The sequence below is a fragment of the Equus quagga genome, chromosome 17, assembly GCF_021613505.1.
Source record: "Equus quagga isolate Etosha38 chromosome 17, UCLA_HA_Equagga_1.0, whole genome shotgun sequence".
In the NCBI taxonomy this organism is placed as follows: Eukaryota; Metazoa; Chordata; class Mammalia; order Perissodactyla; family Equidae; genus Equus; species Equus quagga.
The window spans coordinates 15,693,972-15,708,359 of NC_060283.1; the positions used below are offsets into that span (position 1 = coordinate 15,693,972).

The 14,388-nt window shown below is 36.2% G+C and overlaps 1 pseudogene; it reads left to right on the forward strand.

Annotated features, from left to right (window-relative positions):
• Window positions 1-1,710: 1,710 nt before the first annotated feature.
• LOC124229091 (olfactory receptor 5D13-like) lies at window positions 1,711-6,240 on the forward strand (annotated as a pseudogene).
• The last annotated feature ends 8,148 nt before the right edge of the window (window positions 6,241-14,388 follow it).

The window sequence follows — 14,388 nt, forward strand, 5'->3', positions numbered from 1 at the left end:
CTCAGAAACACCATAATGATGGTGAACCCTAAGCAGGAAGAAACCTGAGCCCCTATAATATTATAAGCAGCAGAGCTGTCAATGTCTAGGAATGCATTTTTGGCCTTGCTTTGGTGAGAAATAATCATGTAGTGCATCAAGCCACTGGTAAATTTGATTTGTCTTTAAAAGCGTGATGGCTAGAGTTACCAAAATTAGTGAATATATCATCCTTTTCAGAAACTGATATTTTTAGAAAAGATATAATCCAGAATTGTTTCCCAGGTTCAGTAGCAAATATGGACATCTGAGAGCACTTTACTTACATTTAAAAGGCCAACGCAAATTGTTTTCTATTAATACAACCAGTATAAATGAATAGTGTCAATAGAAAATCATGTTTACAATGTATTACTAATTAACAAAGAAAAAATATACAGTGTGACATTGTTTAGGCATCTCCTTACTTAGAAATATAGGAACATAAATATACCTTCATGAGAAAATAGAAAAATAAATTTGACATGAATTAATAATTGATCTCTCTAGCTATTGTTTTATAGATACTTTTTTCACCTTGCACATTTCTGCTTTTTATATTCATGTAAAGATATATAAAGCCTTTTTTATTTTTCTTAAGATTAATTTAGCAAACTTATAATATGCCTAGTAAAGTTATCACATTAAAAAATAATAATAGTGGAGCTGGCCCTGTGGTGTAGTGATTAAGTTAATGCACTCTACTTTGGTGGCCCAGGGTTCAGAGGTTCAGATCCTGGGCATGGACCTAGCACCATTAGTCAAGCCATAGTGTGGCAGCATCACACATAAAAAAATAGAAGATTTGCACAGATGTTAACTCAGTGACAATCTTCCTCAAGCAAAAAAGAGGTAGATTGGCAACAGATATTAGCTCAGGGCCAATCTTCCTCACAAAAAAAGAAAGAAAGTTAAAAGATAATGATCAAGAATCTAGATGAATATGTTGAGAACATCAGTGACACTAAGTGAGAAAAAACTTTAGTAGGAAAGAAAACACAGGAAGGAGAGAACAACACGTCACAAATGAAACTTCCTCATTTGATCAGGTTGCTATATTGTTTTTAAAACACTAAGCTAATTATCGTAGCATCAGGATAAAATCAATGTAAAGCCTGAAGATATACATGGCTATATTCCCTTTAACATTCATATTTGTTTCCAAAACTGAAAAGTTCTTGTGCAGACTCATAAATGCTGCCTTTGTTATGGTCCTCAATTTGAACATTGTAAGTATAGAAATATAGGTCTAATGCTTTACTTCTTATCCTTCCTTTATAAATATTTGTGCCAAATTTATAATTGTTATATTAGTGCTATTAGAAAGCACAGATCTTCAGAATGATAGAACTGTGAAAGACATACGTTTTCTACAACAATGTGGAATAATTTTCCATCTAACCCTGAGCTTAATTCAAATCTGGCACTCAGGAATAACTTCAAAATCCAACTCATCACTAACAAACTGTGAAACCTCTAACCAGTTCCATAATATATATATGCCTCAGTTTCCTTATGTAAAATATGGGGCTACTTGTTTCACAATTCATAGTGGTATTTGAGGATCTAAATTAATATATTTTAATGTTTTAGCCCAAGGCCTGCCACATGGTAAATGTCATATAAATGTACTATCATCATTATCATTGTTACTATTTTTATCATTATTTTAGATTTTCTCCAACAATAATCATGTTGTTAGCTCAAGGAAATCAGAATGTTGGAGCCACATTCAGCCTCTTGAGCTTCTCAGAATATCCAGACCTCTGGGTGCCACTGCTCCTGGCATTCTTCACCATCTACACAGTCACTGTGGTGGGGAACCTGGGCATGATCGCGATCATGAGGATCAGTCCTAAACTCCACAGCCCTGTGTATTTTTTTCTCAGCCACTTGTCCTTTCTTGATTTCTGTTATTTTACTACAGTTACACCCTAAGTGTTGGAGAAGTTGGTTGTGGAAGACAGAATGATCTCTTTGATAGGATGCATCATGCAATTCTTCTTGGCTTGTATATTTGCAGTGGCAGAAACATTCATGTTTGCAGTGATGGCCTCTGACTGATTTGTGGCAATTTGCCTCTCTCTTTACAGTAATCGTGTCCCAAAAGCTCTGTACATCATTAGTGACTGGGCCCTACACATGGAGTATAGTCTCTTCTCTGACACTCACATATTTTCCTCTGGCACTATCTTTCTGTAGGTCTAACATCATAAATAATTTTGGCTATGAGGACTCAGTCATTGTTTCTGTTTCCTGCTTTGATCTCTACATAGCGAGGTGCTCTGTTTTGTCATTTTCATATTCAATGAGATGAGCAGCCTGGTAGTCATCCTCACTGCTAATATTTTCATTTTTGTCACTGTCATGAAAATACCTTCTTCTGGTGGATGCTGAAAAGCCTTCTCCACTTCCCACGTGACCACCATCACCATTTTCCATGGGGTTATCTTGTTCGTTTATTGTGTACCAAACTCCAAAAACTCATGGTTCATAGTCAAAGTAGGTTCTGATGAATCTTCTGACCTATAGTCTCAGGAACAAGGATGTGAAGGAAAATGTCAGGAAAATAATGAATCATTCAATACAATTTTGTTGAAGATTTGTATTTCCAAAGGAATTTGATTTATTATATTAAGGATAGTTCAATGCTTCTAGTAGAGATAATGATTCAAATTATCTACTCAATTTACCAGATTTTTAAATCCACTGTAATAAACTAGCTATTGTATCATTTGTTTTCTATTAAGTTCGATGTTTAATAAAATATCTGTGAACCATACATCAAGTAACATAATTGTTGTGGGTTGAAGTGTCCCCAAAATATCTACATCTATCAAGAAGCTCAGAATGGGAGGTTATTTGGAAATAGGATCTTTGCAGATGTAATAAAGGTAAGGATCAAGGAGAGATCAAAATGGATTATAGTGGGCCCTAAATCCATTGAGTATGTCCTTGCAAGAGACAGTAAAGGACACATAGAGAAAGAAGGCTTTGTGAAGATGGAGGCAGAGATTGGCATTTGCTGCTACCAACAAGGGAACTCTAGGAGCCACCAGAATCTGGAGGACACAAGAAAGGATTCTCCTCTGGCATCTTCAGAGGGGGCATGGTCCTGCCAGTACGTTGGTTTCAGGCTTCTGGTCTTAAGAATTGTGAGGCAAAAAATTTCCATTGTTTTAAGCCACCAAGTTTGTCTTAATTTACTGCAGCGACCCTAGGAAGTTTACTTAACAGTAATATCAGACCATAAAATCCAAATCTGTTGACTAATATATCGGCATGGTAAATCATTTTTTAAAATATTCTTCAATTCCATTTAACCACTGAGAATGTCAGACTTACAGCAGAATTCTGAAAAGCTGTAGCTGACTAGGAGTGTGAATATGGAGGAATTAGCAATGAGAGCCTGGAAACCTTATAAGATCTGCCTAATTTATTTGATACTTTTTCCCCAAGGATTTCTTGTACTTGTATTAGAGTATAGGAAGTGTTGTTAAACATGATGACTCTGAATATCAAATAAAAATGTTTTTATGTGAATTTCTGGAAGGATTACCAAGGGGACTGAAATGAAAACTTATAATTATTAGTCTCACATATCTCACAATCTGACCTGTCAAACTTGATTTTGTAAGTTCTATTTACTAAGACGGTGGATATCATAATGCATTTCAAAAATAGTTTGTATAATCCTTGTTTTGCTTTTAAAGGTTAATGTATCTTTAATTACACATTTTACCTGCATGGTATAGGTTCATCTGTCAGACAAATATGGCCTGTTTGCAACCATTTTGATTGAAATGTCCTCTTTACTGATCATTCATTTGTTAATATTAACCCTGTGACTGACTGAGTTAGGAAGAAAAATCAAAACGTTATCTCTGTTTATCTCTTTCTAATCATGATTTGTATCACAAAAAGTTCTCCAGAGTATGCACTGTGCAGATACCCAATACTCTTGATCCATGTCACTTTAGTGATTAAATAATAATTGCATCTTCCAAACAAATGTGTTGGCCTAAAATAAAACTTTTTAATTTCACCTTGTACTACAAAGGTATACCACAAAACCTTGTCTTATGTGTCTAAGTACCCAATTATAAAACATAAAATAAACAGACATTTTACTCTTAATTTTCCTTAGTTATAAAACAGAGAGTCCAAATAACTTTACCATAATATTCTGACCAATTATTAATATACACTGGGTTTGTATATGGAGAAAGGTTAAATTCTCTTTGGACTTCCTTTGGAAGGAAGATGATAAAAGGCAACATAGAAAAAGACAGAAAAAATATTTGAGTATGTTCATTTATTTCTTCTTAATTTAGTGGAATATCTTGCCAAATCACAAGAATTTCTGTCAAAGCAAAGGTAATCAAACCCAGAGATTTTCAAACTTCATTATTCATGCAAATCATCTCAGGGTGCTATAAAATGCAGATTTGGGTGCAGCGCAGGCCATGATTCTGCATTGTAACAGACTTCCAAGGGATGCTGGTGTTACCAGCCATTGCACCAGACTCTGAGTAGCAAGAATCTAAACAAACATTTTCATTTTGGGACAAAATTCAGCTGGTGTAGACTCATGTCTAGTTGTGCTTGGAGTCATTAAAGAGCCTGTAAAGTGAATTCCTTATTTCTCCTTTCTTCCATTGGCAACAATTCAAATAATAATGAAAATAATCTTAATTTTCATTAAAATAAAAATAATTTAATTATGAAACTTTAATGATTGCACAAATTTTATAACAAACACAGTTTTTTAAAAACATATAAACCATTTAAATTAGAGAAATAAAGTCTTCATAATACTTGTGGTCCTAGTATACTCCTCATTTCTTTCAATTGTTTAAACTTTTGCAGAAAAAGTTTCTGCAAGAGTGAGCCAAGTGGAAAGCAGTAGGACAGGAAGGCTGAAAGGCAGGGGACATGATCAGCCAGAGCTTTTAGCACTTTTTAAGATCTTTGGCCGTTACTTCAACTGAAATGGGGAAACACTGCAGGGTTTTAGAAGAGTGATATGATCTAAGTTAAATTTTAAAAGAAAAACCCTGGCTGATGTTCAGGTTAACCCATGAGAGACCAGAAAGGGTAGAAATTGGAAACTTGTTTAGGGCCCTCTATAGTTTACAAAAGATGATGACTTCTGTTGTTCTCTCTTTCCTGTTAAACCACAGGCAATTCTTTCAAGAAAAAACAAAAATCTGATTCTTAGCAGTGCTGTTCTGTAACCACTTCCTAACTGTTTGTATAATCACTTCCTTTGTTTTACAGGGTTGCCATGTCTCCATCTAGAAGCTGTGCTCCATCCTTCTTGCTGGATGCTACACCTGGACATAGTCTGTAACCTTATTCTCATTCTCTCTTTGTATCTCCTATGGTGAGTTCAACAGTTAATATATTTTGTATGAATACTTTGTTTCCCTTTGGGGTCCTCTTCATTTCATATAGATAGATTTTTTTTAATTTAGCCAATTTTGATGAGATAAGAATACTCATAGTCATCACTTCCTGGGTTTAATTTTCATCACTGCCCTAAAAATACTTTTTACCTGTGGTCATCATGGAATCTTCTCCACACCCGCCTTCCACCTCACCATCATCCTTTCTCTCTACAGTGTTCCCAACTCCAAAAGCTCATGAGTAGTTGTTCAAGTAGGGTCTGTGTTTTATACCATGCTAATCCCTATGCTGAACTCAATGACTTATAGCTTGAGGTACAAAAGTGTGAAAGAGCCTGTGAGTAAGCTAATAGACTCCAAAGTATTTTAGCATTCAATCTAATCTTAATAAATCTATTCCTGTGAATTATTTATGTGACTATTCTAATATCAGCTTCCCAGAGAGTTTTTTCCTGAAAACCTAATATAAATAGACAGTCACTCCTTAACCCCTTACCCTGATTTATGACTTTTCATAGCAATAGATGATATTTTAAATATATGCACTCATTTATTTGTTTGCTGTTTGTTTCTCCCAGTAGAATATAAACTTCAAGAGGGCAGAAATTTCTTGCATTATTTTTGTATCTTGTATCTCTAATGCCTAGAAAAGTGCCTAGAAACACATCAGGCCTTCAATGAATACTTACTGGGGGAATAAAAGAAGCAAAGAAAGAAAAAGTTCCAACTAAATTGGTAATATTTAACATTATGTTCTGTTTATCTAGGTAAAACTTTGGGTGATAAATCCTCAATGAATAAGGCTCGCATTTGAGATCAAAAAGCCCACAGTGCAGGAATAATATACTCAAATATGACCATGTTTATTTATATAAATGTTTCTACTACTGATTATTATACAGGGGAAAATAATTATTTGTCTTAAGTGTTTGGTTTTAGCTGGATATTCTATAGCCACCTACTTATCTAACAGTTGTCAGAACCACAAAATGATACTTCCGTCATCAACAATATCTCTTATAATTGGGCATGAGATTAATTTTTGAAAACTCGTCATGTTCAACTTAGAGTCTTTCTCTTTCAGAGTTTAATTCAAATTTAAGAAAAATTAAAGAGTTTATTCAATATTATAGTTAATATTTCAGGCAATTTTAGTTCATTTGGATTACCTAGACTCAGAAACTCAAACCTGTAGGGTTCTGGATATAATTGATAAACAACAACCCCAGATTGAATGATCCTGGCTCACCATAATGGGAGAAATTTGTTACAATTAAGTGTCAGAATACTTCTAGATCATTCCACATATTTCTGGCTAAATTATTTTTGGGCACCAGCAAAGTGATGAGTTTTGCTTATTGGAATGATTGAAATAGTATATATCACCAGCATTACTCTTCAAGTATCGCACCTCAAAAATGCTTAGGTTTTAGGAATTATGCACAGTTATTATGCACAATTCCCAATAAAAAAGTACTTGAAATATATAAATACACTGCAATATACTGAAATATATACATACACTGCCAAATATCTGTGGAACTATCTCTGTAAACAATGTATATTACATTAATATTTCTGTTAAGAATTCTTATAAAAGTTGGCCTCTCAAGACAAAGGAGAATTTCTTTATGATTTCAGAGAAGGCAAACATTCAGAAAGCAAAATAAATGTTACTAAATTAAAATTAAAGTGTATTTTACTGAAACCCATGGAAATATTGAAAAGAGAATCCTCAGAATGAGCAAAAAATTTTGCCACATATTTAGAAGTCTAAAGATTGATATTCACAATACAGAAATATCTATGACAAATTAATGGGAAAAGACAGTCAATAAAATAGTGATAAAATTGGAAAAATATATAAAACAAATCATCTTCAGTTTATCCTGTGAATCCCTCACATATTATTTTCTGGGTATATCATGACTCGAAAAATTGTGGCAAATCACTAATCTGGAGAAACTCAAGCACATATGCACATAAAGAGATGTACAAAAATGTTCAGTTGCATATTGCCTGTAATCACAAAAATGGAAATAGTCTAAATATACATAAAAGAATGGTTATAATCATACAATTTAACAAGTTAAAATGATTGTACTTAAAAATATACCAGTTATAAATCTCAGTAGTATTGTTCAATATTATTTTTATAGGTCAAGACTGCAATGAACAATATATATTGATTATGGATATTCACATATAATAAATAACATCATGAGAATGAGAATCACCAAATTAAAGATGAAAGTTATCACTGAGGAAGGAGAACAGAATGATATGGCAGAATGTTATGAAAGTTTATTTAATCCACTCTATAATGTAATGTTCCAAAAACAAATTGGCAAATGTTCATTATTTTTCAATTCAGTCTCTAAGTGCTTTAAAGTTGAAAGTGTAGCTTGGAGCATATTTCATTTGCCTTTTGCTGAGGAAAACATGCCCAGAACTTAGTGGCTAAAACAATTTGTTATTTTTCACCATTCTGTGAGCTGACTGACTGCATGATTCTTCTGCCAGTCCCACTTGAGCTCATCACATGGCTGCAATCATTTGGGAGCTCTGTTGGGACTAAAATGATGCCCAATATGGTGTCACCATCTTGTCAGGTGACTTATTGCTGGCTGTTGGATGGAGTGCCTCAGTATTGTCCCCCCGAGTCTCTCATTTGCTGGTAGTTTACACTGTTTCCTTATGTGGTGACCTCAGAACAGTGTTGGAAGAGACTGGAAGTAGAAGCTCTAAGGCATCTTCGTTCCTATACTCCAGAATCTATTTAATATCACTACCACCACTTTTTTTGGTCAAATAAGTCAAAATTCTGGCTTGACATATCTATCACTATATTCCCTAGTGGAAGCATCACTCCTCTAGACTATGAAATCTCTTAGTTTCACTTATGGGAAGCAGAGGTGTAGCTGATGGATCATTAAGGATAACAGGTGGAAGATCCACTCCTATTTCCACCGTGGGCCCATAAATTCTGGGTCTCATAAATTACTGGAGAAAGAACAATGTATACTGGTTTCAGATTTAGAGCATATAGCACATTCTGGAGGTGATTATTCCATCCCTCTAAAGTATTACCAACAGAGCTTTTCCCATAACTGAGTTTTAAAAAGCCCATTCCAATGTTCCAGGCACACTTTTTGAATTTCTGAATACTAGATGAATTTTCCGTTGCCACTGTCTTTCAGGAACACGCTAAGGCAGTATTGTAATGCTACAAATGTCCACTTTTGTGTAGTGCCAGCATTTCATGCAGAATAGTCTGAAAATAAATCCCAAAAGCTTTCTCACGTATTCAGGTTTTCATAGGGAATACCTCATGACAAGTTCAGGCTTTGAAGAATCAAGTTGTTATAGGTAATACCTCATAACAAGTGCAGACTTGGGAGGAGAAAGGATTACAACAAGAGTATGGACTATGGGCATCTGAACGACTTGCTCATACAATTTACTTCCGTCTTCAGGAACAGGAATGCTGTTGACTGCTGTGCATGCCTAATGTTATTGATTAATGAGATAGCACCCAGTTTATGATGAGAAGTGTAGGTTGCATAGGAACTTAGTAACCTATTGTCACTCAGTCTCTATTAGGGTCCCTTAAAAAGTCAGAAGCTTTTCCTCAAAAGATTAATAGGTACATGCAGAGTAATTTATCGTTTTGCCTTAAAATCCTAAAAGTCTGATACGTAATTCACTATGGGGGTTATCCAAAGTTCTATACACCCCTCATCTGCAAATACACTTTAAGGAAAATCATATACATTGGGTCTTATGGCCCAAATAGCACAGTAGTCAGCATGTCAGACAGCAAATGTTAGAGTTTTCTCTTGTTTTGGGATCCACTCAAAATGGACAACCTTCTGGGTCAGTTAATAAATATTTTGGACTAACTTGCCTGAAACTGGTATATGCTGCCCACAAAATTGAATTTTGTTGTAGATGAGACAGGATTTGAGAAATACTGACTTGCCTTAGTTTTATTAATTCCAGAAAGCATTTTAATTATGTGCAGACAAGGCCTGGTAGTGAGTTTCAAGATGCAATTTTTCTGTGTAATTTCAAGGAAATTCCAGTCATTAAAAATGGCACAAAGGATCTGGCCTTTGCCTTAATTACTTGTTTTGATGCATGTGAGGAATAAGTTACCAGCGATTTTCCAGAGTTTGTGTCCCCAGGGCTACAGAGATGGATGGAAGAGCCTCGGAGCCCCAGTGAAACTCAGATTTCAGAGGAACGGGAGGGGGGTGGTCTGTTTCTCTGTATCAGGTAAGTTTATTCAAGTTTTCTATGTGTCTGACTGCACACCCAGTTGGGTGAGCAGTTTGGGATAGGTTGTGGAGAGACCAAGGAAAAGACCCGGAGACTGCAAACAAGACATAAATGTTTATTGCTAGTTACTTACAGCGAGGTCCAATGGGGGCTTGCTGGACAGCAACATGCACCTACAACCACAGGCAGGGAGGGAGTTTTTATATAGGCAGAGGGCACAAAGATTATACGCTTGACAAGAGGCTGTCCTCGGTACGACTGGCGTTCCCAGGAACAGTAGCGCACACGGAGGAGCTCTGTGTCCCTTTAAGACATGATGTTCCTTAAGTGAGATAAGGTAGAATCCAGGCTGGCCAGTCCCTGGATTGTTACAAATCTCAACAGCTGGGCATCTTGCCCAGAAGAGAGCCAGAAGGACACATGGTTGTGCCGGTTTGTGGGCTTTTGCTGAGCAAGCAAGGCCTCACACTATGAAACAGGTAAGATATTATTTTCCTAATATGGTAACTGAGATCTTCTTTTATTTTTCTTTTTATGTTAAGTCATTGTAAATGCTACCCAGTTCTGACTCCAATAATATTAAAGGAAGAAGTTAACACCCATAGAAGTATTTGGCTTCAAGTCCATTGACAACCATTTCACAAAGAATAGACTAAACTCTGCACCTGGAAATGGATATTTATCCACATCGTCTTTGTGGATATAACTTAAATTGGTATATAAACTTTCACAAGATGGAGAATTAATTAGTTCTGAGGGAATTTTTACCTGATAAACCTTGAGACCCTTAAGAGATATCTATTTGATGTCTGGGCTGTAATAAAAGTTAACTCTTAGAACATAAACTCTAATAAAGTGTACACTATACTCAGAAGCCTTGCTCAACCCCTCATTAGCTAACCTATTCAACAAGAGAAGTAGCCTTTACTGAACAAAAGGTGCTATAATGGGATTGATATATTCTTTCCTAGGTTTCTCTGATATTTTTCTTTGTCCTTATAATAGAAACATATTTTCTTGAAGATTTTATTTGTGTATACAGGCAATATACAGTAGAAATACAAAGTCTATGTTCTTTAGGCAAACACTTCATATTTTTTCACAGATGGTTTCACTAGTTTAAGCATTTATGCAAACATTTCCTATCAGTTATGTGCATGTTATGCTACTAACTACTGTGCGGATATACACACCACAATATGCTATTGCTTATGGAAACACAAATTGCAATGGAAATGTAAAGACATTTCAGAGACGCAGCTTGGTTTGGAAATTCAAGACAGTTGTCTTCATGAGACATGTTCTATATGGAAGAAACTAGGACCAATAACTCTTTCCTCTCATTTTCTTTTGTCTACCATAAAAGGTCATGACATGTTTGTTTGCTGACCTCCATAAGATCTATCCTAGAGAATGTTCCAGGTGCACTTGAGAAGAATGTGTATTCAGCTCTTTCAGGGTGGAGTGATCTATGTATGTCTATTAAGTCCAATTGTTTTAGTTTTTCATTCAGCTCCACTATTTCCTTGTTGATTTTCTGTCTGGATGATCTGTCCATTGATGTGAGTGGGGTGTTGAGGTCCCCTACTATTATTGTGTTGTTTTTAACATCTTCCTTTAGGTCTGTTAATAGTTGCTTTATGAATCTTGGTGCTCCTGTGTTGGGTGCATAGTTATTTATAAGCGTTATTTTTTCTTGATGAAGTGTCCCTTTGATCATTATATATTGTCCCTCTGTGTCTCTCTTTACCTGTCTTATTTTGAAATCCACTTGGTCTGATATGAGAATTGCAACACCTGCCTTTTTTTCCTTGCTATTTGCTTGAAGTATTGTCCTCCACCCCTTCACCCTGAGTCTGTGTTTGTCCTTGGGGCTGAGGTGTGTTTCCTGGAGGCAAAAAATTGTTGGATCATGTTCTTTAATCCATTTTGCCACTCTATGTCTTTTTATTGGAGAGTTCAATCCGTTCACATTGAGAGTGATTATTGATGTATGTGGACTTAATGCTGTCAATCTGTCGCTCATTATCTTCTTTTCCTGTGTTTCTTTTCCTGTGTGTTTTAGACTACCCATTTAGTACTGCAATTTCTTATGCTGGGTTTCTTAGATTTTTCCTTATCTATGATTTGTGACTCTGTTCTGTACTTTATTTTAGCGTCTACCTTGAAGTTTGTATTTAGAATCTCGTGTATAATATAGTCTATTCTCTGGTGGTCTCTTACCTACTTGACCAATGCTGATTTAGATCCTTTGCTCTTCCCCTCCTAAATAATTATTTTCATCTTTTATTCCAACTCGTCTTATTAATTTGTAGTTAGAGTGCTAAGATCGTCCTTGTTTTGGTAGTTTTCTTATTTTTACCCTAATGCTATAGTTGAATATTTGCTATCCTGTTCTGGTTCTATCCATCGGTCTCCCTAGTCTGTGGATTGTGTCCCCTTTCTCCCTTTTTTCTTTTTTCAATTATGAGAGCCTTCTTGAGGATTTCTTGTAATGGAGGGCTTTTAGTTACAAATTCCCTTAACTTTTGTTTGTCTGGAAAAGATTTAATTTCTCCCTCATATCTGAAGGAAATTCTTGCTGGATAGAGTATTCTTGGCTGAAGGTTTTTATCCTTTAAAGCTTTGAATATATCACTCCATTCTCTCCTAGCTTGTAGGGCTTCTGTAGAGAAATCCGCTGACAGTCTGATAGGGGCTCCTTTATAGGTTATTCTCTTTTTTTCCCTTACTTCCCTGAGTATTCTCTCCTTATCATTCCTATTTGCCAACTTTACTGCTATGTGCCTTGCAGTAGGTCTTTTTACATTGACAAATCTAGGAGATCTAAAACCCTCCTCTACACACATTTCTCCGTTGATCCCTAGATTTGGGAAGTTCTCTTCAATAATTTCGTTAAGCACACTTTCTGCTCCATTTTCCTTTTCCATATTCTCAGGAATTCCTATAATCCTTATGTTCTTACTCCTCATTGAATCCATTATCTCTCGGAGATTTTCCTCATTTTTTTAAATTCTTAGTTCTCTTTCTTCCTCTGTCTGGCGCCATTCAGCCTGTCTGTCCTCGATTATGCTAATTTTCTCCTCTATGTTGTCTACATGGGCATTCAGGGAATCCGTATTCTGTTTTATCTGGTCCATTGTGTTTTTCATCTCAAGTAATTCTTTATGATTTCAATCTCTTTTGTGAAGTAACTCCAGAACTCGGCTTGTTTCTCTATCTTTCTCTCTACCTCATTGAGTTTTTTGATTATAGCTGCTCTGAATTCATTATCACTTAGTTTACCTAATTCCAAGTCCTCAGGACTTAATTCTATGTTTTTATTGTGTTCCCTCTGGTCTGGGGCTTTTATAAATTGCTGGATGGTAGAGGAGCGGTTTTTTCTCACGGTGGTAGAATTCAGTTGCAGTTACAGCCTGTCACCACTAGATGGGGGTCGAGAGCGGCATGTTATGAGCTCTCCACCTTGGGGCAAGATGGCTGCACCCACTGGCTTCACTGGGGGGGAGGGGCTGTTACTCACATGCGCCGGTCTGGTTCAGATCAATTCTGTTCTCTGGTCTCCCAAGGCCCTTGATTTATAGGGTCCCTGTGGACGGAAACTTCCCCCCCCCCATCAGCGGGTCTCCACCGAATCAGCGGCAGGAGTCCTGGATGATCCCCTGGTAGCACGGCCCCTCCCCCGCTCCTTCCCGACCCGTGCCGCAGCGATTGCAGACTCTAGGGGAGGGAGCGATGTTCTCTCCTACTGTCCAGTGCCTCCGAAGGTGTAAAGCAAGGTTTATGATCTCCGCCTTCTTGGTATTGTAGGTCTCTAACGAGCTGGCATTATGTTTATTCTCTGAAATTCAGTTCTTCCAATCTTTTGTTGTATTTTGGAGGGGAGAGAATCCCGGGTCAGCTCACCCCACCATTTTGCTCTGCCCCCTCTCCCTAAAGGACTTTAAAAACAGCTTTTTGAGTGTGCCTCCTCATTAGGCAATGTTTATTTTAATATAAAGGATATAAGTAATTATTGAAATATTAAACTAAAATTGCAATCATAAAAGAAGAGTTATATTTCTAAAGTAAAAGAAAGTAAGCAAAACCTTTTCATCTTAGTTTGAAATAGAAATTTAGTTTGAAACAATATTTTTCTCTAAAAATAGTACCACTCGTAAGGATGAGATATTAGCAGTGCACCTCCCTATTCTCAAAATTTTCGGTGAAAGTACATTTTTACTCTCTAAACAGAACCAGAACTTTCTGGAGAAATAGCTGTTTTGAAGTCTGAGGTAGAAATGTAATGAGCCTTGAGCAACTTAATTTCCAGAAGGCTAGAATGCTATTAACGTCTTTTTGGATCATTTCAAAGAGACACAGGAGGCAATTTGAAATGGCTCCCACTGGCTTATGATTAACATTAAAAATGAATATTGCTTTCCATTTTGTTCATGGTTTCCTTTGCTCTACAGAAGGTTTTTAGTCTGATGTAGTCCCATTTGTTAACATTTTCTTTTGTTTCCCTTGCCCAAGTAGACATGGTATTCAAAAAGATGTTGCTAAGACCAATGTCAAAAAATAGGCAGAGGAAATGAACAGACATTTTTCTAAGGAAGATGTACAGATGGCCAACAGACACATGAACTGGTGCTCAGCATCACTAATTATTAAGGAAATGCAAATCAAACTACAATGAGAT